Here is a 24,524-nt window from a genome sequence, read left to right as displayed (position 1 = left end):
AATGATGAGAATTATTGAAGAGTATGTGGGAGCAAAGGATCTGACGGTGAATTTAGAGAAGACTAAGGTGATATGTTTCAGAAAGAGAAACACCATAATAGATTACATTTGGAAGATGAATGGAAAAACAGTGGAAAGTGTGGAGAAATTCTATTACTTAGGTTTTTGTTTTGAGGGAGGAGGGGGAAACAAGCTGCAGGTGAGGAAAAGAATTAAATGTGCGAGTAAAGTAATAGGCCAAGTATGGGGCATAGGAAAGAGAAGGTTCAATCACGAATGCAGAATGAAGGTCTGGTTGTTTGATGCGTTGGTTTGGGCGGTGTTGTGTTATGGAGTGGAGATCTGGGGATGGAAGGAACATAGGAAATTAGAGAGCATGCATGTGCGATTTCTGAGGTGAGTAATGGGGGTTAGCTGGAGTTGCGCAGGATACATGTTAAGAGAAGAGTTAGGAAGGGAAAAAATGGTTAGTGGGCAAATTAAGAGAGCCTGAAGGTTTGAAGAGAAACTAAAAAGGGGGGAGGGAAGAAGAATAACTCAAGCAAGTTTGGGCAAAATTCGGAACAATGAGGAGAGAGGAAATTTGGGAAATTCAAAATGGGAGGAAGAAAGGAGAAAGATGAGAAGGGTTTGTAAGATACGAGAAAGGGTTATGGAGTGACAGGACATAGAGTTAGAGCTATTAGTTAAACAAGGAGAAGAGAGATATACAAAAATTATAGATTCGAGATGCAATAGATGGTATATGATGGTCAAAGAGTTGACGGAACCAGAATATCTGCAAGAAATAAGAAAGGAAGATAAGTGCAGTAGGGTGATATGGTTTAGAATGGGAGAAGGAGTGAGCGCTTGTAAATATAGGATGGATGAAGAGGAGAATCTATATAGAGTATGTGGATACGAATTGGAGTCATGGGCACATGTTTTAGAAAGGTGCACAGAAAAGGAAGATGGGCAGTTGAGTGCTGATGAATGTGTAAGATGGATTTTGGATGGTAATGGACAGGGAGTGATGTGGATGAAGAACTTGAAGAAGTAAGGGAAAGCAAGGCAATAGGGCAGAGCCAAACGGTTGATCCTGAAAAAGGAATTTAAAACCCAAAGTTAAATTCAAAATCGTGGAAAGTGTTTGTTTTTTGTGGTAAGCCAAAACGGAAGCCCTGGAAGATCGCTCATTACTAAAATTATTATTTTTATTTTTTGTTATTATTTTATTGTATTTTTAAGTAAGGCGAAACATTAGAGTACAAGCAGCGGATAACTTAGATTAAGAATGGAATGTAAATTTTATGCACAGGGAGCGGAGGCCCTTAAAGCCGTAAATGGGAGAGATTAAATATACATACATCTATTCAGTTGAAAACTTCATTAATTTGTTGAAAACTCGTTTTCTTTTTGTTTAAAAACTAATTTTTTACTAAAAATTAAACTACTCAATTTTTTATCGAAAATTTACCTTTTTTAGAACAAGCTTCAACTGTTTGGTTGAAAATTCATCTTTCGATTGAAAAATGATCTTTTTTATTGAAAATTCAACTATTTGGTTGAACATTCATGTATTTTGTTAAAAAATTATTTCTTTCGATGAAAAATAATCTTTGAAGATTCATCTTTTTGGTTGAAAATTCTTCTATTTTGTTGAAAACGTATGCAGTATATCTTTAATAAGAATTTAAAAAATAAATTAAAATTTTATAATGGTAAAAACTTTTATTTTCGTTATTTTGAGTAATTATTTCTTTTTATTATTTTCTCCCAATAATTTCATAATCTCTTGAGTTGAATATTTTACTTCATCCAAATTTTCTATAATATATTTTCCATGGCAATACATCTCTCCATATATTTTACTGTGATCAATCACTCAGTCGAACATATAACCAGTATTATTATTATTATTGCCTATTGTAACATGCTTGTTTATGTTTAAAACCCCGCTGAAACAGAGGCCTCTGAACTTCACATTGTATGCGCATTTGAAATTTTTTCTTTTACTAAGGTGGGCCTAAAATCACTGTATGAATTTTAGTACAGTTGAATTACAATGCGGCTAGATAGGTGTTTGTTCGAGGTACTCGCATTTGCCTTAACATTTGGTCAAATGAGGGGAAAACTGCAGAAAATAAACTCCCGAGTTTAATCGCCTATTCGCAATTCGAATACACAACCCGGTCGTACCTCGTAAATTGTCAACCATCCAAGTGCCAGGAGCACTCGAAATGGGATGACATTTGGACTCTTCTCGAGCCGAGATCATTTACTATGTATTTCGATGAAAATCTGTACGCGCCGACATTTTACACGTTTTTTCCAAACTTCCATGAAAATGATAAATGTTGCACAAACCCATGCGAAGTAGTGTACATATAGACGTTATTAAAGTAAAAATGATTATCTTGGTATTTTATTGAACTTCATTTCCAAATAAAATAATTGCAACTAAATTAGTGGGTCGTGCGCGGAGCGCGCGTATGTTCTTCTAGTTCTTTTTAGAATAAGCAGACAACTTTTCCACATTGCGTACATCTTTTCACTCGCTGTAAGCCTTCCCGAAATCAATTGTTGACACTTATTTACAAAATATTGTTTGTAAACATTTTTTAATTTCTGAATCCTTTTTTAAAAATAATTTTTTAGAATATTCAGATGTGTTTTGTACAATTTTAAAAACTTTATATATGTTTTCTAGCTAATTCTGCCTAAATAAGTTTCAAACATTCGGTTTACGAAATTTTATTTTAAACTTTTTTCAAATTTGAAAAAAATTGCAAGCAAATTTTTAAACAGTTTTTACAATATTCTTCTCAGCTGTTGTACATGTTCAAAAACTTTTTAAAAATAATTTCATCCAAATATTATGGTCCAAATATTTAAGGAATCTGCTGTTAGGCGACCCATAATTATTTAACACAATTTAAAGTTTCAATCCCTCATTTAAACTGGGGGAAAACTTGTAGGTCATTGTTCTAGAATTTAGTAAGAACTTCCTATACCCATCCTTCAGTCCGTATACCTGCTTATACCCAATAAATTTCTGATATTTCCTCCTTTTATGGTGTATTACTCTATTTAGTATATTTTAAGGAAAATAACTAAAATAAGAATTACATATTATTACAGTTGAAAGTTCAGGATACATCGAAAAAGAATATGGAAAAGTGTAAAGACTTTTTTTTTTATTTTACAGGATTTTAAAGAATATTAGGAAAAATTTGAATTTTAGAAGCTTGAAAAAAATTATTCAATATTTTATAAAGTTTCGCAAACTTGTTCAAGTTTAAAAATATTTTAAAGTCTTCAAAAACTTTTAATATACGCAAATATATTTTGAATTTATATGAGTTTATCCTAACATTTTTTTAAATTCTGAAAAATTGACTTAATATGTTCCAGGTTCTCTTTCGACAATTTTGGAAATGTTTCAAAACGTTTAAAAATTATTCTTAATATTCTCTCAAAACTCATTCTTTAAAATGAAAAATCATTAAAAAATTTTCTACGAATGTAAACAAAAGTTCAATTCTCTTGAAACCTTTCAAAACTTTGATAAAGCTTCTTTTTTCGAAACTTTAAAAACTTTTGCAACAATTTCTTTAAATCTGTGCAAGTCGCAACTGCTTTTTGAATATTTTAAAAACTTCTAATTATCTCTTAAGCTTAATCAAAATTTGTAAAAATTAAAAATAATTTCAACCTCAAAAAAATCTTATTTACAAAAAAATAGTTCAATCATTAACATAATAGCATAATTTCTAACCAAAAGAGGAGAATTCTGAACGAAAAGTATAGTAGTAGACTGTTCAATTAAAAATAATTAACTTTCATCGAAAAATAATTTGATTTTTGGTTTCTATTAATTGAGTTCGCATTTAACGGAAAAAACTAGAAAATTGAAATTTTATTAAAAAAAGAAGAATTTTTAAAAGGGGGACAAAGAGTAAAATAGGGGAAAGAATATAAAATATGTATTCAGATGCTTGAATTATAAAATAAAATCAGGTTGCATTAAAAAGTGCAATTTTTTCCTTTTCAGAGTTTGTTATTTCTTTATTTTTTAAACGAAAAGTTAAAAACAATTAACATGATAAAGTTAACTTTGAAAAATTGACAAAGTGGACTAGGTCTATAATATTTTTAGTTTTCAATTTCTAAGTTTTCAATATGTATTTTTAAGTAAAATTTCCTTAACTTACTACTGTATTGTGGTTTTAAACAATATTTATTGCATTTTTTAAAACCATAAAAACGTTTTTGAAATATAACGTTCAATTAGTGTTGTTTACGCTCGTACCATGTTTAATTTTTATTTATATTGCTATTTACAGTTTCTCTTCAATTATTATTGATACCAGAATTAATCATGATTCCTACTAGAACGTTTTACATGTGAAATTATTACTTAATAAATTAATAAATAATTCATATAGGATTAATTAAACCTATTAAAATTAATAATTATGCTTTAAATTTTAATCCTATAACTTTAAAGTTATACATTTGTAAAGAAAAGAACAGTTTTGTATGGAAGTTAAGGCAACGAATAATATATTTATAATCATTGCCCTCAGAGCTGTCGGGCAACGATTTTACCTATAGAGAAAGAGTGGAGTAAGCTAGTAGGAAGAGGGTAATAGCTACGCACCTCACGAAAGTAGTTGCTATATATATTGTTCCCCCATTCCGTTGCCACTTTCCGCATCTAGTTGTATAATATCTTTGCTTTGGCTAATGGAAATTATGGTAATTATTATTGAACGCTAACCTCTTATTTGTTTTGATAGTTAACTTTTAACCAACATTAATTTCTTTTTTACAGAATAAATCTGATACATAATTTTGGAATTGAAAACTTTAATTTTATTATAATTTATTAACATTACAACTTAAATCTTTACAAAAAAACTGACTCACTCCATAATATGACAAATGACCCACGTTCTTAATTCGTAAGCCTATTATTACTACAGTTATTATAAGTTTATTTTTGTAACTTTATAGAATGTACTGCTTATACTTGGTTCCCCTGATGATGGGAATGGTTGTTTTACGAAACGTTGGTTGTTAATTTAATAAAACTCATCCGAAAGAGTTGATAACATCTTTTCTCATTTATTCCTTCCTCAACTGCCAAACTGAGAAAATGAAGTTCAAAGTTTAACAATACAATACTATTACGAATGTGTTTTAGCTGATGTGGAAAATTGATTGTGGACATGGCGTGATATGAGATTCAAAAAATTCATTTTTTCTCAAAATTATAGTTCGTCATGTCCACAAAATATTTATAATTGAACTATTTTTAATGAAATTCTCAAGTAAAAAGTTGAACAGAATGATAGTTTACATTACTCTGTTGTATTGCATACCTGGAATTAGATGAGTTATTCGCAAATTATTGAATTTTGATTAATATTCATTTGGTTACTTTTAAGGTTAAATATATTTTTGAACATTGGTATTTTTCAAATTGAATTTAGGTTATCCATATAAAATATGCAATACGAAGTTGGCATTTTTTTACTTATAGTAATGCAAAAAAGGACATGACGTAAAATAATGCTCACTTTTAATTAACGTCACTATTTTAGTTAATAATTGTAACAGCCGATGAAATAAATTTCAGGGAAAACTTGATTAAAAAACAAAGATTAACCCTTAACGATCCTAAAAATAATAATAGTACAAAATTTAAAAATGTGGACATGGCGTAGTATAATTATAGGGCAATGATTTGTTAATAGAACAATTGATATGTTCGATGTTCGGTCAAATAGAAACAATTCCCTCGTGTATGTTTGGTGGCCCCGAAAGGGACTGGTGGAAGACGTAACCCTGGTTGCGAAGGAGCCAAGATTCCAGTTCTTTCATGCCTTCTGGTGAATTTTGTTGGCTCACTGGGAGTTGTCTGTAGGCTCTTTTTCCCGCGGCTTGTTTGAACAGTTCCCAGGGGTTCAAAGGCTTCATTCCACTGTTCTATATCCTTGGAGACTTGGAGGGAGTCGTATACCCTTTAAGAAATTCTCTTTTCTAAATTCATGGACCTCCCGATTTTGAATTATGTCGGAAATTCGTAATGCGGTTGATTTCGATCGTCTCCACTGAGTGCAGTGAAATATCCGCGCTCCCTACAAACTTGCAGTTCCTTCCCTAGCTGTTTCTGGATGTCCCGGGCCATCCAGTTAAAAAAATGCAATCAATATTTTTAGAAATATTCTTGCCTATTATGAAATATTAGATATTAAAACACACATACACAACTAAGACAAATAATAAAGGCATCGTGGGAAGTCATTAAGATATAATTAAAGCTTTTATGAGGCAAATCTTATCACCTTTTTTATTACAAGGAAATAGGTGTTTACGATAATAACTTTTTGAATCATATTCTTACTAGGTTTCGTTATTTTTTTCTGAGAACAAAACCTGTGTAATTTGGGTTTCATGTACTTTATGTGAATTCAATAATAAAAGGTTAAAGGTTTTCACGAATTAAAAATGAACAAAGTGTACATTTAAGTTTCTTCTGCGAACAAAGTTTTATCTTTACCGTTACGATAATGCCTATAGTTTTGTAATATCAGAAATAATGTCTTTAAACTTGTAGAAAAAGAGCAGACTGAATGGTCAATAAGGTGGTTTTAGAAGATAATTCGATGATTAGATCGCCCGCAATTTCCGAATCGAATTACTCCGATACTAATGAGATTTTGGAGGGCTCGCCTAGTCTCAGTCCGCTAACGTCGTCATTAGATCAAAACTTACGTTTGAAGAGGACAACTTGCCTTCTGAGGAAAACAGTATGGGAATAGAAAATACCTGGTATGATTGGAATATACCTTAACTTTACTAAAATGAAAAATTGTACTTAAAATCCCAAAAGGTTAGTTAGATGCTTTCTCTGACATTTTCAATTTTCATATTATTTACAGGACCGAAGCGAATACTCCCGCATCAGACCTTCCGATTCCGCTTCCGGCTTCTGGTGATTTGGAAGATTATGAAGGTTTTCGTCATGATCTTCCAAACTTTGACGCTGACCCAAATGATACGAGTGGCGGTATTGAGCACTGTCAATTTCTTCCTACCAGTGTGTATGAAATTAATAATCTCTTTAACGCTTCGGAAGATAACCAGGAAATTTCAGAAAACGGTATGTTTTTTCAAATGGCCTTTATTTTTGGGTGACTTTTAAGTTATTCTGTTCGATTTTAAAACATACATGGTCATTGAATTTACTATCTACTTTTTAAAATTGTTATGTTCGATGAATTCTCTTTTTGCATCAAAGTTGGTGTTGTTTGTGGCTTCTTGCCACAAGTAGTAGGATAAGTAGTAAGTATTAATTTAGCAGAGCCACACTTAGTGTCTACTATCCACGAGTAGTACATGCTGCGGCATGTACTACGCGGCAGTGTACTATGTCGCATGTACTATGCCGCAGTACTGCGAGAATGGAAAAGCGTAGTAGGTGTAAATAAAAAGCATGCCGAGTCACGTTACGCCAGGGAGAAGAATTCCAGAAACAATACATAATCTGTGGTATACAACTGCATCTAAGCCGCAGTAGTTAACGAATATCGTGCCGGGTCACGTTACGCCAGGGAGAAGAATTCCAGAAACAATACATAATCTGTGGTATAAAACTGCATCTAAGCCGCAGTAGGTAACGAATATCGTTACCCTAACTAAAAAACCTGTCCTTCATTAAATGAAATTCTACCTGTTCAGGGGACACTTCCAGGAAACAGCGTGCAAGAAATACAATGAAGGCCGACCGGCTCATCTATAGACGAGGGCACTCAAAAACAAGGTGAGGCAAATCCCTCGGCCCAGTGCCTCAGTCTTAGTAAGTAGGACGATTCTATACCATCCTTCGGAAGTGGGCCCTCGCACTGTATGGAATTTAAATCAATCAAATTATTTAATATTTTGTTGGTACCTTAGAGTACTTAAAAATCAATCCCTACAATAATGTCCTATTACTATTATTACGTGATATCTTGAACTTGGAAAACCACATAAAATCAGTAATAAGAGAGATGATGCAATCAGTAATGTATTTTTGAATAGTTTCGTGTTGTGAATATTGCTGGTTGTATTTTTGAATCAATAAATGTTAAAAACATCAGAAATAGGAACAATAGTTGTAAAAAACGTATTTTTCATGTTATTTGTTCACCCACAAAATGAAAATCTTCACATGGGTGCTATTTCGTTTCAGTTCACATATAAAGTTTTTCAGTCTAAAATAATTCATTTTTAACAAAAAATTTGTAATCAGGGGTCTTGCTTACCCCGAGTTACCACTTTTAGCCTAATTGTTTGCTGTTTTTAATTTTGGCGAATCTCTCGTGTCACCGACCCACTGTGCGCTACTTTAAATTTTACATTTTTGACAAAAATTCGTAATCATATACCCCTAGAACCCCCTCCTAAGCACTTTAAGTCCAATTCGTCAAGTCTTCTAAATTTTCTCTGCCATTTTGAATTTTGAAATGTTGACCAGAACTTCGTAATCAGCGACCTCAAAAACCATTAAATAAGCACTTTGAGCCCGTTTGTTCGATGTGTTAATTTTTGGCCAAAATTTCAGGACTCCCAGCTCACTGTGTCCCGTTCTTATATGGTTTTGCCATAGACTGTTCACCAGGTTAACAAGGCTTTCGTTTTCCGCAGCACCTTGTTCAGAGTTAACAAGAACCAGTAAAAGAATGTTTCAATTTTTGAGAATTTTTTTTCAATTGGATTTTTTGGACGTGAAACAATCATCTTTGCATTCAAAAATCTCTGCATTTCTTAGATTAACATATTTTTCCTGAACTGACCGAAGCGGTGCGCAATAGTTTAAAAAATAAAAACTGATTTTCCTATTATTATATGGAAATCGCGCTTCACAAATGCGTTACGATATGCTGTAATAAATAATAAAAATTCAGAAAACAGAAAAAATAGTGGATATATTCACAAAATGGCAGTCTACCTGTTTTAGAAATTGATGCAATTTTTGCAGAGACTTGGGTAAAAAATGTACGTATGTAATTGTTGCGTCGCAACACAGTTTAGAATGTAAGTTTTCATGCTCGTTTCAAATGATAGAGTGTAGCTCTGTCTGCCGGAAGGTGGAAGAGAAAAGAGGGGGGCGAAGAGTAGGAGCGAGCATGCGCAGGCGTTGGGGAACGGCGTTGGCGCCGCACTGAATCGTCGTTTTTCAGCTGTTTCAGTACCCGTTGAGTAGTCGTCTCGTACAGTGGTAATCGTTTGTTCATCATTTTTCGATCGTATCGTACTCTGTCCGTGAGGAGCTCCATCGCGGCCGATCGCCTACTCGGCATGAATAGAGTATAACCCTATTGATTCATATCGAAGGAATCAGGATGAAAAAACATTGCCGCAATCAAAATAAAACTCAAAGAATACGAATCTACTCGCGTGCGGGTGCGACGCCGTCGCTGGTTCGCCGCGACCATCTAAATCGCAGTCCGCAATCATAAATTACTCTTCGTAATTCTCCTTGTGTTCCATTACAATAAATCAGAGTTTTTATGCTGCAATGGATTTTTCTCTTACACGCGTGTATTATTTTAGATCCCTCAACCTCGCGCGATAGTGACTAGGTTTCAGTGCTTCTTCAATATTGAATGGGATCATGAGGGTGGGAAAAAAGATAGAAAACACAAAAAAAATTAACTTTCTGAACCACCTAAGGGTGGGCGAGTGGACATACATTTTGGTGCCTCCTGTGAGGTAACCTCTTTCGTCGTTTCAATTTTTTAATTTCATAAAAGTGATTTGTGTGCCCTGAAACTTACGCATCGAGCATTAACTGAAGTCAGTACTTCTCCACGTGCGAAATTAAATCGAAACTAAAATGGTTTAATTAGATTACAATGGCTTAACTGACCTGGTTCATCTCGCTTGTAAATTGTACAATTTCTACAATTTATAATTGTACTTTTTTCATTTTTTAAACAGTGAAAATTGAATAGGAAAGAGGGGGATACTCATCACTGCACTGCCAGAACTTTAAGAGTTTGTTTTCAAAAATCCAATATTTTTAGAGAGATTTGCCTTTCTAAATTCCTCGTTGCGCTTGAGTTCCTCAACTCACTACAAATTCATTTTATGCGCGTTTTCGACGTTTAAGTTGCGACCACCCGAGACAGCCCTAATGTGGAATATAGATTTTAAAGTGGCAATTGATTTTAACAAAAAAATGGCGCCTTTCGAAAGTCGGCAGAAGCTTGTTGCGTATATTGTGCAAAAAGGGATTTCGCTCGAAACCGCCATATCTAAATTACGCGAGTACTTAAGCGATTTCAAATGTGATCCGATGAATGCACAATTGCGTTTAAAGGGAATTACTACTCGTTTCACCGACTATAAAAAATACAACGATGAATTAATCGGTTTGAATCTGAAAAATTCTCGCATCGAATCATTTTTCGAAATCGAATCAAAATATTACGACGTCGCGACTGCTGTCACCTTCGTTGCGCTTGTACATTCGCATACAGATCTTAATGGCTACGTGAAGCAAACTCAATTATTAAATCCGCTCACCGGAGCCGCTTTGAATAAAATCACTTCTTTTCCGCCAAGTGAAGAAACTTAGGAAAAAGCTTGGCAATCACTATATGAGGCATACGATCAGAAACGTATAACCGTAGTCGAACTCATTCACGCTGTTTTAGATTTACCAATACTTGCAAAGGCAGAGCCCGACACACTTTCTTCACTTATAGATAAAGCGCGTCACCAACTTAGTATGTTAAACGAAGTGCAGGTTGAATTTGGCGAACAAGTCATCATTAGAATACTAGAACGGCGTTTACCACAGGGCATTTGAGCTAGCTGGCAGGATGAATTAGAGGGGAACAAGCTTCCAAAATGGGATGAATTTTACAAATTTATTTAATCAACTATATTTAAACTTCGCTCACTGGAGAGGGGCGCCTCGAGTGGCTGCGATATTGCGAGGAAAGGGGGGGGGGGGTTATCAGAACAACTAGCATTTTACGAAGCTCAGAAAATGATCGAGGCTGAGCATCAATTAATCACAACATTAAACGTGACAAGAGCGGTAGGTACATTGTGCGACTTTCTTTTAGATAAAGCAAATTTCAACTGGGCGAATCTAGAAGTCAAGCATTTAAACGTTTCTGCTTACTTAAGAAAAAATCTGAGTCTAAATTGCAATTAAAATCAGAATATCATAAAGTGCTTAATGAGTACATTTCATTAAATCACATGACTTTTTATGACGACACAAAAGAGGGTTGATATCTTCCGCATCACGCTGTAATTTAAAAATCTAGCGGAATGACTAAAGTTAGGGTGGAGTTTGACGCATCGTCCAAAAAATCAACAGGAATTTCACTCAATGAGGTTCTTTTTGTAGGTCCCACAATTCAGAAAAAAATTTTTTAGCAAGTCCTTAAATTTCGAACACATAATTATGTGATAACAGCCGACATCGAGAAAATGTACAGGCAGGTCCTGGTCCATCCAGATGATCGAAAATTTCAAAAAATGTTGTATTATCAAAATAAAATCAGGACTTTTCAATTAAATACAGTAACGTTCGGAACTGCATGCGCACCGTTTCTCGCGACTCGCACCTTACAGCAGCATACGCGCGACGAGAGCAAGGATTTTCCACGCGCAAATTCCATCGACGAAATTCTAAGTAGTCGCGATGAGAGGATCGAATTGTTAGGTCGTGCTGGTTTTTTTAACAGGCAATAGGCTTCTAATCACACTTCCGTTTTAAATAACATCGAAAAGAAAATTTTCAATTTAGATTGCCTAATTAAAGAAAATCGTATTTAAAAAACTCTGGAAATTATTTGGGATTCTCAGCACGATATCCTTACATACACGGTTAGAACCATTGACGTTCAAAAAACTTCGACCAAGAAAAAGCTTTTATCTGAGATTTTCAAAATTTTCGATCCTCGGACTTTTGGGGCGAATCGCTTCCTCAAGACATTCATACTAAATGGAAATTATTAACTGACTAGCTTTAATGTTTACAGAATTTATCAATTTCGCGAAAATTCTTGGGTGAAAATCCAACTGCAATCAAAATCCACGGTTTTTGTGATGCGTGTCTTCATGGCTATGGAGCATGTCTTTACATTAGATCCATTGACGCGAAGGGTATTGTTACAGTCCAGCTAGTTTGTAGTAAATCAAGAGTGGCTCCATGAAGCGGTGTTACAATTCCAAGATTAGAACTCTGCGCAGCGTCAGTTTTAAAGAAACTATACGTTGAAATGAAGTCACAGTTCGAATTTCCGATAAGGAATGTGACTTTCTGGTCAGATTCCACAATCGTATTGTGTTGGTTAAAAAAGGCCCCTCATTTGCTAAAATCGTTCGAATCAAATAGGGTTGCTGACATCCAATCGCTAGGAAATCAGGTTCAGTGAAAACACATTAGATCGGAAGACAATCCAACCGATTCGCTTTCTCGGGGACAACTAACATTAGATTTCATAAAAAATACGTCGTGGACTACAGGTCCCAGTTGGCTAGTACAACCTGAAGGAGAATGGCCGGGGTCGATCGAACTCTGGTCGGTAGACGGGTCCGGTTTAAAGGGGGGTGTTTGCTTGTTCGGAGGAAATCGAACTTTTTGCCACTGAGCAAGAGCCGACTTCTAGTGAAGTCACCGTCGCTTATAGGAAAACACAAATATTAATGATAATATTAGTCGAATTTTCACTGATTCCATACCAAATTCAGTGAGGATGCTTGTCAAATCTCTTGATTCCGAAGCGAATCGGGAGATTTGGTGAATCGTTTGGTCTACGCTGATTTCTTACCGAAGTGAATCAGGATGCGTGTTGGAGTGTCACTGATTCGCTATCGAAACGAATCGGGATGTATATTGTGATGATTCAGCCGCACTAATTCCTGCCGAGGGAATCAAGTTGTATTAAATAAAAAATCGCAACCGACATATTTTCCAAATGTATATGTGGGTTTTCATTTGCAAGCGGTCCATATCGAACTTGCGATCGATCTCTCAACCGAAGGCTTTTAAGCAGCGTTGCGTAGGTTCATTGGCCGACGAAGAGTGCCGGAGCACGTCTATTCGGACAATGGTACCAATTTCGCGGGGCCGATAGGAAACTTCGAGAGATTATCAATTTTTTTTTGACACGGAAGAATTTAAAAAAGAGAGATCTTTTTCTTTATCCAAACGAATCTAGTGGAATTTTAATCCTCCCCCTGTCTACTCATTTTGGTGGTATTTTAGAAGCAGCGGTAAAGAGCTTTAAACATCATCTAAAACGTCTATTAAATGACAAAAAACTCACGTATGAACAGATCAATACTCTCTTGATCGAAATCGAATCAATTTTAAATTCTGGACCGTTTACGCTCTGTCAGCTGATCCAAACAATCCGTTAGCAATTATTCCAGCTCATTTATTGATAGGTCGAACTTTCAATTTCTTGCCTGAGAAAAATTTACTTTCAGTTCCAAATAACAGATTAGCTACATACAACCTCATAACCAAAGCTTGAAAAGATTTTTGGAAAAGATGGTACAAAGAGTACCTCAACGAGTTACAAACTTGCAAAAAACGGCTAAAATCCACGTCAGAATTGAAGGTCGGATTAGTAGTTCTATTGATGGAAAATAATCTAGGATGCACGAGGTGGCCACTGGGTGTGATCATCGAGGTGTTTCTTGGGAGCGACGACATCGCGAGAGTGGCATCGGTGAGGACGGCCAACGGCATCTACAAGCGTAATATCAGCCGGTTGTGCTTACTGCCATCTGCGGGAAGTTAATCATAATTCGTTTCAATTAATTTGCGTATATTTAAGTTCGTTCTCATTCATTTATGTTAGTTGCGTATATTTAGGCCCGTTCTCATTCATGTTAGTTAGTTTGCGTTGACCATTCTAGTTAATTTTAAAGTTTGAGTATTTTAGCGAACTCGCTAAAGTTCGCTGATCGTTACGTTCAGGGCAATCATGTCCTTAATCAACGAGGCAGGCCCTTTAGAGGAAACTGACTCCATCGCTATTATTGTTAGCGAGAAATTCAAAACCAAACTAAAGAGTTGCGACAACTAACCTTGGATCCTGTGAGATTTATCTTAGTTTTCGTGTAAATGTTTTATCTTAAGCTCAAGGTTACGATCTATATAAATCTAGGGTTATTTTGTTGTGATTGAAATCACCAAATCATCGTAGCAGTCCCTCCAAAGGAAACTGACTTCACTATTACTACGTTAATTATCGTTCATTGTGCATGTTGTTTATCGTTCTCAATCGATATTAATTTAAGGCTAAAATGCATTTATCTTCGTTCTTATTTAATTATAATTGTATTTTCCTGTACTTCGTTCGTTCAACGTAATTCATCTCATTTCGCAACTTCGGCCGAGAGCATGTTCCGTCGCAACACAATTTATAATTTGAGTTTTCATGCTCGTTTTAAACGATAAACTGTAGCTCTGTCTGTCGGAAGGTGGAAGAGAATAGAGGGGCGAAGAGTAGGAGCGAGCATGCGCAGGCGTTGGGGAATGGCGTTGGCGCCGCACCGAATCGTCGTTTTTCAGCTGTTTCAGTACCCGTTGAGTAGTCGTCTCGTACACTGGTAATCGTTTGTTCATCATTTTTCGATCCTACTGTACTCTGTTCGTGAGGAGCTCCATCGCGCCGATCGCCTACTCGGCATGAATAGAGTATTATCCCACTGATTCCTGCCAAAGGAATCAGAATGAACAAACACCGTCGCCATCAACCTAAAATTCAAAGAATACGAATCTGATGGCGTGCGGTTGCGACTTCATCGCAGGTTCGTCTGACCATCTAAATCGTAATCCCCAATCATAAATTAATTTTTTAAATTCTCCTTGTGTTCCATTACAATAAATCAAGGTTTTTTATGCCGCAATGGCTTTTTCCCTTATACGCGTGTGTTATTTCAGATCCTTCAACCTCGCCGATAGTGACTAAGTTTCAGTGTTTCTTCGATATTAAATGGGAGCATTGGGCTGGAAATAAAGATAGAGAACACAAAACTAAAATTAACTCGCTGAACCACCTAAGACTAGGCGAGTCAACATACAGTAATATTTTTCACACCACTCGGTAGATTCAATAAGCAGCATTTTACAAACTATAAAAATATGAGTTCTACTTAAACAGATAGCAACATTTTACTATACTACACAACATTGTAATCTTATTTTAATGGGTTTTAATTTCAATTACAAATTGCCCAAGAATGCGCGCCGACTACTACCAATGAGTCCGTTTCCCCGACGTAAGTACCAACCATTTATTACTGTATTGCTAATAATAACATGGCTGAATTACTGGCATGTATTTGCCACAAATAATCAGGGCCTGCGGACCACATCTTTTTGACGTGTGGAACTCTGACGACCGTTGGGGGAGTGGGGGCTAAATTTTTTTTAATGTTTCGGAAAAGTTTCTTATCATATTTCATGCGTATAAATTTAAACAGATAATTCATCATATACAATAATTATTAAATTCTTTGCAACGATAGTAAAAATAAATACATTTGTGATATTTTTTATCACTTTCATTACATCACATTCTTAAATCTTAGATTTATATCTGCGCACTATGTAATGAATTTAGTATTGTATAGTTCAATTCATCACAGAAAAAGTACTCTGTCGCAGAATATTCTGTGATATAAAGTTAATTATTTCAGTCTTACTTTGTTTAAATAACTCGCCTATTTGATCAACATGTACGTGCAAAATTTCCAGATGACTACATCTTTTCGATGTCATAGTATATCTCAGGTAGATGTTTAGTCTACGCATAGCTGAGAAAGATCGTTCTGCAGTGCAAGATGATGTCGGTGCATTTAAAAGAGTTTTAATTAACTAAATGAATTCTAATGTCATATCGCACAAGTATGAATCAGCCTTAAGGTAGTTTACCTTATTCCTTAAAGATTCAATTTTGATCTTCATTGTATTAACTTTATCCAAAAACATTTTTCGATTTAGGGATAAAGGCTCTGGGTGAAAATCGTTCTTATATAATGATTTCATGGTAGTTACATCTGAATTTTTTCCGATTGCAAATGCCTCAAATTTTTCCAATAATATAGAAGTTTCGCATTGGAACCGCTCTCGCATAGATACTGCTACTTGGTCTACCAATTTGTTAAAATTTCTTTCATGATACTCTTAAGGACTAGAATAAATATAAGCATTGTTTGCATTTTTGTCGAGTCGAGTTGATCTATTTCTTCCACGAGGTACTTCTGGCTGAAGTAAATCAAGCGCATTTGCGCTTTCTTCTTTCGTCCACATTTTGTCAAATCCAAAGGATCTCATTTTTTCGATATGTTTCGTTACTTTGGAGAATCGCGAATAAAATTATAGCTTTTCTAATAATGCAAAAACAGTTTTTTACAAGTATAACCTTTTTCCATTGCATCCTGAACTACTAAGTTGAGTGTTTGAGGTCTACAATGGACATATAGAGCCTTGGGTTCTTTCTTTCCAAACTGTGTTTAAAGACCACTCTTTTCGCCTGAAATATTCGCAACTCCAGCGATCCAATCTAATTCGCAACCTGTTAGAACATATTTAATACACCACGCTGAAGTAGAAAGGAAAAATTCAGCAGAATTTAGCTGTATCAGTTTAAAAAAATAACGAAAGATTTTCGTTTTTTAATAAAGATTAGATTTTCAATTCATTATTTTTTTAGAAAAAAAAATATCACGTATTCCGTGAGATAAGTTTAGCTGGACTTATCATGACAGAAAAGTGCAAAATTTGTACATATCTTAGTCCTAAAAATGATATCTTTTCCGAGTGATTCCTTAAGACAACTCAAATTTCGGGCCTTTTTAATAAATACAGGAGCCGTACAACAAGACGACCTCCGGCAAGACGACTTGCTCAACATAACGACGGGCGAACGCTAAACGAAACGATGGCGGATGCCGTACCTCTATCCCTTCCACTTTCTTCTCTGCAATGCACACGACCTAATGTTTAACTGAACACATAAGTTCGCTCTACACCGCGCACGCTCTCAGCTCAGAATAGTGGGGACCCCTCACGCCGTCGTCTTATCGGACGGTGAAAGTCCCGCGTTCGTCGTCTTATTGGACGGCTAGTGTACAAACTTCAGAGACCTGGTCAAGATTAAGAATTAAGATTATCCACATACAATCGTCATCTATTATGGGGGTTTTCCTCCTATCATTATAAAAAAAGTAATAAGTATACCATCTTATTATATTAAATAAGTAAAACATTTAACTAACTTTTAATTGAATTGCGTTTCTTCATATAAGTACAGAATTCAATTTTCAATTATAGTAATATTAAAATAACTGCTAGCTCACTGCATAGCTTCAGTGGGATGGGATTATTAAGTTCGTGCAGGATTGTCAATAGCTAACCAATTTCAAAATTGCTTAGCACATGTTACACGTTGTAAAAAAACACAATCATAGTACATGTTTCGCAGCAATAGAAGTTATGAGTGCACGACATTGCAGTTTTAGATTGTCGGTCGATATTGCATTTATAAATTGTTGATAATTTCAACGAAAAATTTTACTATCATTTTTGTAAAGTTGCATATTACGATTTTTAAGTCATTGTGGGAGAAAAAAGTAAAAGATATATTCACACATTACTTCAAGTGTCCTAAAAAAGCTCAAATACCATCAAATTTCGGTGTGTGGAAATCCACATATGGCGAAATTCGAGGTATGGATTGCTCCACACGATCCACACAGTTCGGGCCGGTCCTGCAAATAATGAATACACTGGAACGTAGAATTATGCACGGTATCGGGCATTGCTTGCAGTGGCCGTCACCGTAGATGACCAAACCTTATGTAACTAACGCGCTGAAAGCGTTAGCTGTATGTAAGTTTTATTTAAATACAGTGCACTGTAAAGAATTGGTTGAAAATTGCAAGTAGTTTTGTAAACGTTTTACTATGATGCATGCGTTAATTCTAAAAGTTTATTATGAACTTGCAGTGATAAACAGTGCAATTTCACAATATTTGTATCAGTTTTACCGTAAAAGTGTAATATTACCATAGGAATCAGTGGACATAAAAATGACTGTGATTAACGTGGTAAATTTCAACCACATTATAACCGATCTTACCATGCACTTTTACCAGAATTCTTGAAAATAAAAAAAATGTACTGCAAACTAATTCACATGGAGAGTGTAAAAAAGCAGAACGATGGAAATTTTTCCAGAATTTTGTAATTCCACTTCAGAGGAAAATAAATGGGCGGGCAAGTCTCACTGGACTACACAACAACGCGTTAGCGTGTTTTATCTATAGAATGTAATATATATTAAAGACTTCATCCGTTCTGTCTATACATGATATTGAGATAATTTCATATTGCTATAATTGAACATGTTCTGATGCGCGGTTTTATGGACATCAGCCTTGATGGCTAATGCTGATATTTGGTATTTAAGGTGAGTAGAAAAAGTTCCTCCGTGAGTGTGCTATTTGTGTAGAAATAGAGAAAAAAACGTTCTTTAGATTAGCTGCCACTTTTTTTACAGTGTAGAAGAGAAGGCCTAATACTCTTCCTCTCAATGATATGATTGTTTTTTGGTACCACACCCACTAAAATAAGATTGCAATATTTTTTAGTGTTTTCTAATCTCTTAGGCTTCTTCAGAGAGGGGAAATTCCATGAGATATTTATTCAGGGGCCACATGCTTCGCTTCTACGATTACACACGCCTCTCCTCACAGTTGTAAGAGCGAGACGGAATACTTCCGTGCTGAATGAGGAGGCTTAGTGGTGGAAACAAGACACCTGGCCCGTATGCAAAAATCATAAAGTTTACCCTCGCTGGAGATTCCTATCTTAAAATGTTGTACACACGTACTTTCTTTACCCGACTCTCGGCAACAATTAGACAATTTGCGAAAACAGGTAGACTGTCATTGTGTAAATATATCCACTCCTATTTGCGTTGTTTTCTGACTTTTTACTATGTATTACAGCATATCGTGATGCATTTGTTATGTGAGAATTTCATATTATTAAACGAAAATTAGCTTTTATTTTCTTTCAACTTTGGTGCACCACTACGATCAATTCGAGGAAAAATATTTTGATCTAGGGGAAATGGAGATTTTATATGAAAAGATGCTTTTCGCACATTAAAAACATCACCTTGAAAAAATTCACGAATTATTAAAACATTTTTTTACCTGTATTTTGGCAATAAAATTTTCTTGAATTTTTCGTAAATTCGCTCATCGGTCTTCACAGCATATATTTTGTTCAGAAAAATCCGTGAATCAGTTTTTCAAAAAACACACTTTTTTATTTTACTTTCCCCGTTTATAACTTCCAAAAAAATGTAATTTTAAGGCTAAAACGGTTTTTAGCTTTTTCTACCTTCGAATAAAGATTTTACATAAATTTCATCTTAATACGAGCGGAGGCCGTTTTTCCATGCTTACGCGGTGATACGGTTTTAGTCTTTCCGAAATACATTTTTTTACATTCCTTGGGCTACGCTCGTCTTGAGATTGCGATCGTTTGTCTCGTTTTAATCTTCTCTCGCCCCTCAGAGAATGTTTAATCAGTCATATTTTCGCAGACTTCCGTGCATCTCCTTATGTGTGGATAAACCTTAAAGCTTTCCAACAGATCGATGATAAGTCTATAAGATGTTGAATCGAAAGCTTTTCGGTAGTTAATCCAGCCCATCGACAGTCAGCGCTGGTAAAATTCTGCGTCTTTGCAGATGCACCTGTAAATCAGCAGGTTCTCTCGGCAGCCTGCTACATCTTTCCTCAATTCCCGTTTTTCATGCGTCTCTCTCCACACAGGCCCAATTCTCTGAACAATCCTTTCGTTCAAAATAGCCGTAAAGGTTTTATGCAGCATGCTCAGACAAGTATCTGTCTTTAAATAAGAGGTGAAGGTGTGGGCCACATCTTAGTGCGTAGAAGTAAACTTCCTCCATCAGAAGTTCCTAATACCATCTAATCCTGCAGCGGAGAAGTTCTTGGTGCCCGTAAGTGGTTTCTTCACCTCATCGAAATTGATTGATGGATATTGCTCCTCAGATGTTAAGAGTTTGTTTCAAAGCCCCTTGAAGTGTGATGGTAGATCCTTAGTTCATTGGCGAACTGTCGGAGCCTTTTTGTGAATGGCCTACCAGATTTTATTTAGTCTACTACACACTGAACACGGGCCACATTCTGTCTTGCGCAACGAATTTTCTTGTTCATTTGATACAAGCGTCTTTCACCATGCGCCTCCAGTGGAGTTCTAGCACTATAAGTAGTACGGCTGGGAATGGGATTTTAATTAGTCCCATACACGAGACTAAAGCTGCCGATAATATTCACCGGGTCTAGCGAATTTTTCTTTCAAATTCTCGGATTTCACGAATTGGATTCTGCCGGGGTCTGGAATCAGCAGATCTGCAAATAGCAGAAATAAGATTTGAAAGCATTAAAATTTCTTATATTTGAACCATATGAATAATTTTGGAATGGAAATCATTCTTTCCAATAAATATTTATACTTTTTTCACAATGTTTCCGAAATAATGGTTAAAAATACTTCAACCTAATATCATTGGACGCAGAAATGATATATCTTCCATACTACTTTAAACAAAAAAATGGAATTTGTTTTATAATAAAAATTATATTTTATGCAATAAAGTTGGTAGGCTGGTTATTTTGAAATTATTTTCAAAAAATTTTATTTCCAAGTTTAGTTGAAATTAGAAAGTCAATTTTTTACGTGTAAAAGTACAAATCTTAAATCAATAAAAAAAATGTAATATAAAATCTTTTTATTTACATATCTAAAATGGCAGCAGTAAAAGTGTCCCCTGTTTTCATGGCGAAGGATAAATCTCCAAAACGGTTCGTCTGAAATAAAAAGATCAAATGAATTCCTAATCGTTATACTTTTGGCTCTGACAGGTAGCGGAATAAAAATTTTTCATGAAAAAAATGGCGGGCTTGTAAGAAGTAAGCCCTACAAAATCCAGCCTGCGGATATTTTTTCTGCTTCCTTTTCTATCTATGTTGTGTTCGGCACGTGCACACTCCAATACAAAACATTCTCATTTGATAAAAAGCACTACGTTCAACTTATCTCCCGTAAGTAAACCATCCACGTGGGTGGACGGCCATCTAACTAGCTCAAAAATGCCAGTTCCTCCCTCTTTTCAGTCAGTTTTTGACTTTGAAAACCTTCCAAACCGATTGCAACTTTTTTTAGCCGATTTTACTACTCAATTATTAAAAAAAAAATTTGGCTTTTTTTTAATTAACCAGCCTACCCCCTTAAAAAGGTAGTCCCGCACTTCATGCCTTATTTCGTGCCATATAAAATATTTACTGTTTATAAACAGAGTGGCCGCTACATAGGAAAACCGGGAATTTAAAAATTAAAAACGTTTTAAATATATTTTTGAAGACTTGAACTGTTAGAAAACAATTAAACGCGTTTGAAATCGAAATTTTTGTTCTAAAAAACGTTTAAGGTTGATCATTTGCAATTATAAAATAATAAATTATTTAAAAAATTTAACTGCAGTTTAAATATTAAAAGCGAAACAATTTATAGATTTTAAAGTTAAAGATTTAAACGTTCATATTGAAAAACCTTAGTAATTAAACGAATGCCGACGTCTGATTGAACCTTTATAAACTATTTGTTATTTTAAAATAATTTTCAGTTAGTAGAGTCATGTTTACACATTTTTAAAAAATTTCAAATCCTGATCAAATGTTGTTTCAATCTAATATATTCATATATATGGAGCGGCATTCGGGTGTTTATTTCTAATGACGCAGGTAATGCTAGTAATGTGTTTTGGTTCGCAGATTTCAAAGAATTTTTAGACATCCTGAAAACGTGTGATGCTTGTGATATCGTCGTTCATAGAATATAAAATGCTGGAGGCGCTGTTGGTCTGTGAAACACTTGAACAGCTAAGGCAATATGTCACAAGTTGTCTGGTATCCATGAACATCATGAGGCCGTAAACACTGCGATATATTTGATGAATAATTCAGGATCATCAAATGGACGAGGTGACACGATGTCATACGAATTTTTGTTTGGCAAAAAGCCTAATATTCGGCACTTGCAAATATTGGAATCAGATGTTTACAAGTCTACCATGCTTATGATCCGATAGCATAGTCAGTAGAAGTGTCACGTGATGCATGTTTTAACGGAAAAGTCGTAAAAACGTCAGCCAATAACGACCGTGATATTGAGTTGTGTCTGCAGAAATCAAAACAGGAGATTTCTCTACAAAATGGTAAATACGTCAAGGATGTTAACAATGATGATATTAGCTTGCCTGCGGGTGAGAACAATGAGGAGAATCAGTCTTTTGAAAAGCGAGAAGGTTCATCCATATATAGTGAGATGCATAGAAATATTGATGCCCCATTGGAAAATTAGATTGACTATCTCATCTGGAAATTATCGTGTGACAAGGTATCACGTCACATTCCAGTGGGGCGTCTCAGCCGACGGGACTTTCTTACAAAACTCGAACACGTTAACTAGTGGTAGTGCGTAGATCGAAGTAAATAGTATGACTGCTTGAGACTAAAGACAAAGATACAGGGATGAATCGGGGTTTATATGGTTCGAAGTCCCTATGTTAAAAGATAAATATAAATTTGTGAGCACGTATGGTCAAGTTTTGCAAGATACGATTTGTAAAAACATGTTTTTACCATTCTTTTAGCTCGACTAAATATTTATTGACATACGCGAGCCTTATTATTATATGAGGTGACTAATACAGGCGGTAGCGATCCCCGATCTGACTTCTCAATTCTTGACCTTTCAGGAGTACGAATATTATGTGCTAACTTAGATATAAATTATATCTCTAGTCGAACACTTTCGGTTACAATGCGTCTGACTATATACTTGTCTTTTCACTAAGTGGGTTATACATTTATAGTGAATCGATGTATAAAGTTCTATTAAAAGATTATTATTTAATCTTTATATGCGTGTGTATTCATACTTCACATGATTGTATTTATCTTTGTTATGGATTTAAACTGTATGCAATATAAATACACCCGTATTGATGATATTTATCCTATAATGGTAGAATATGCTATATTGTCGACCGTAGCACAGTTACCGTGGTTAGGTTCAAACTCAGAGAAGATCGGCTACGAGCTCTTTTATAATTGTTGGCGTTACACTGTCTCATATGGGATTAGGTAGGTTGCGTCTAGTTTTAGGCGTTACATCAAAGTTTTCAAATTTTGAGATGTAACACACACCTCCCATAGACTACGACTGGTAAGCTATACCAGTTATTCTACACATTAGAACCAAATTTTTAAAAATGTTTTAGATAATAATATTAACTATTTATTGGAGGTAAACAGCGACATGTGTTTCATCCGCTTATAGTAAAAAATTAAAAAACCACTATTAATAATTTGCAAAGGAAATTCTTTAGAATTGTATAGATTCCCTACCGAAAGAATTTTAATCGCGGATATGGAAAGTAAGCTGGCGGCCCGAGTGATAGGAGGAGTCAGGATATGGTCACTTACATATGCACATGACATAGTGCTGATAGCAATGAGCGAAGAGGCTCTAAAGGAAATGATGAAAAGGTTGAAAAGATATTCGGACAAAAATAGGTTAGAGTTAAATGCGTACAAGTCGAAGGTTATGGTGTCCAGGAAAGTAGGTGACAGTGATAAGGGAGGAGAGAGGAGGTGAAAGGGAAAAGCGGTACAAAAGGTGAAAGGGTTTGTGTACCTGGGCTTCCTGTTTCGGAGGAATGGTGGGTGGGTGGCCATATAAAAGAGAGAGTGAGAAGGGCAGATGTGGTGATGAGACAGGTGTGGGGGCTGGGAAAGAGGTTGGTTCGCAGATGAGTTTGTAAAGTGAAAAAAATTGTTCGATTTGCTAGTAAAGAGTGTCCTATTTTATGGAGTGGTGGTGTGGGGGTTGAAGGCAATTGAGGAGATAATAGGTGTGGAGGCAGAGGCTGTTAATGCGAGTCAAAACGAGAATGTAGTCACATGCGTACGAGGCGAGGAAGGCTAGGCTATAAAAGCGAGCGGCTTAGAGATCAGGTGAGAATGGATGTCAGTTTTTAAGAGGTAGTTGTAAGAAAATTCTGTAAAAAATGGAAGTGTGGGCAAGTCAATTTTTTAATGCCATGAGGCCGAAAAACAAACGTTTATCTATCTATCTATCCCTACCGAGCGAAAGAGACTGTCACTAAGCTTTCATTACTATGTCAGACTGTTTATATTTATTTTGATACTAAGCGGTACTGAGTGATGCAGCAAACCTGAACCCTTTTCATGATTTTCTTAAAATTATTGACACTATTTTCAATTTATGAATTTACTTATATATTTATATATATAATTAAAAATTTGTCATAAGGACAACCGCAGGATTTCGCCGGGAGCGGGTGCTAATCTGAAAAATTGCACCCGTTTCCAGCGAAATCGCGGTA

At 35.4% G+C, this 24,524-nt stretch overlaps 1 pseudogene; it reads left to right on the top strand.

The window, feature by feature from the left end:
* Positions 1-24,524, top strand: part of LOC117178703 — a 235,152-nt pseudogene that overhangs the window by 35,104 nt on the left and 175,524 nt on the right.

This window comes from Belonocnema kinseyi, chromosome 8 (assembly GCF_010883055.1).
Source record: "Belonocnema kinseyi isolate 2016_QV_RU_SX_M_011 chromosome 8, B_treatae_v1, whole genome shotgun sequence".
Lineage (NCBI taxonomy): Eukaryota > Metazoa > Arthropoda > Insecta > Hymenoptera > Cynipidae > Belonocnema > Belonocnema kinseyi.
Note: the sequence above shows the minus strand (reverse complement) of the source record. Positions and strands in the feature narration are given on the sequence as shown.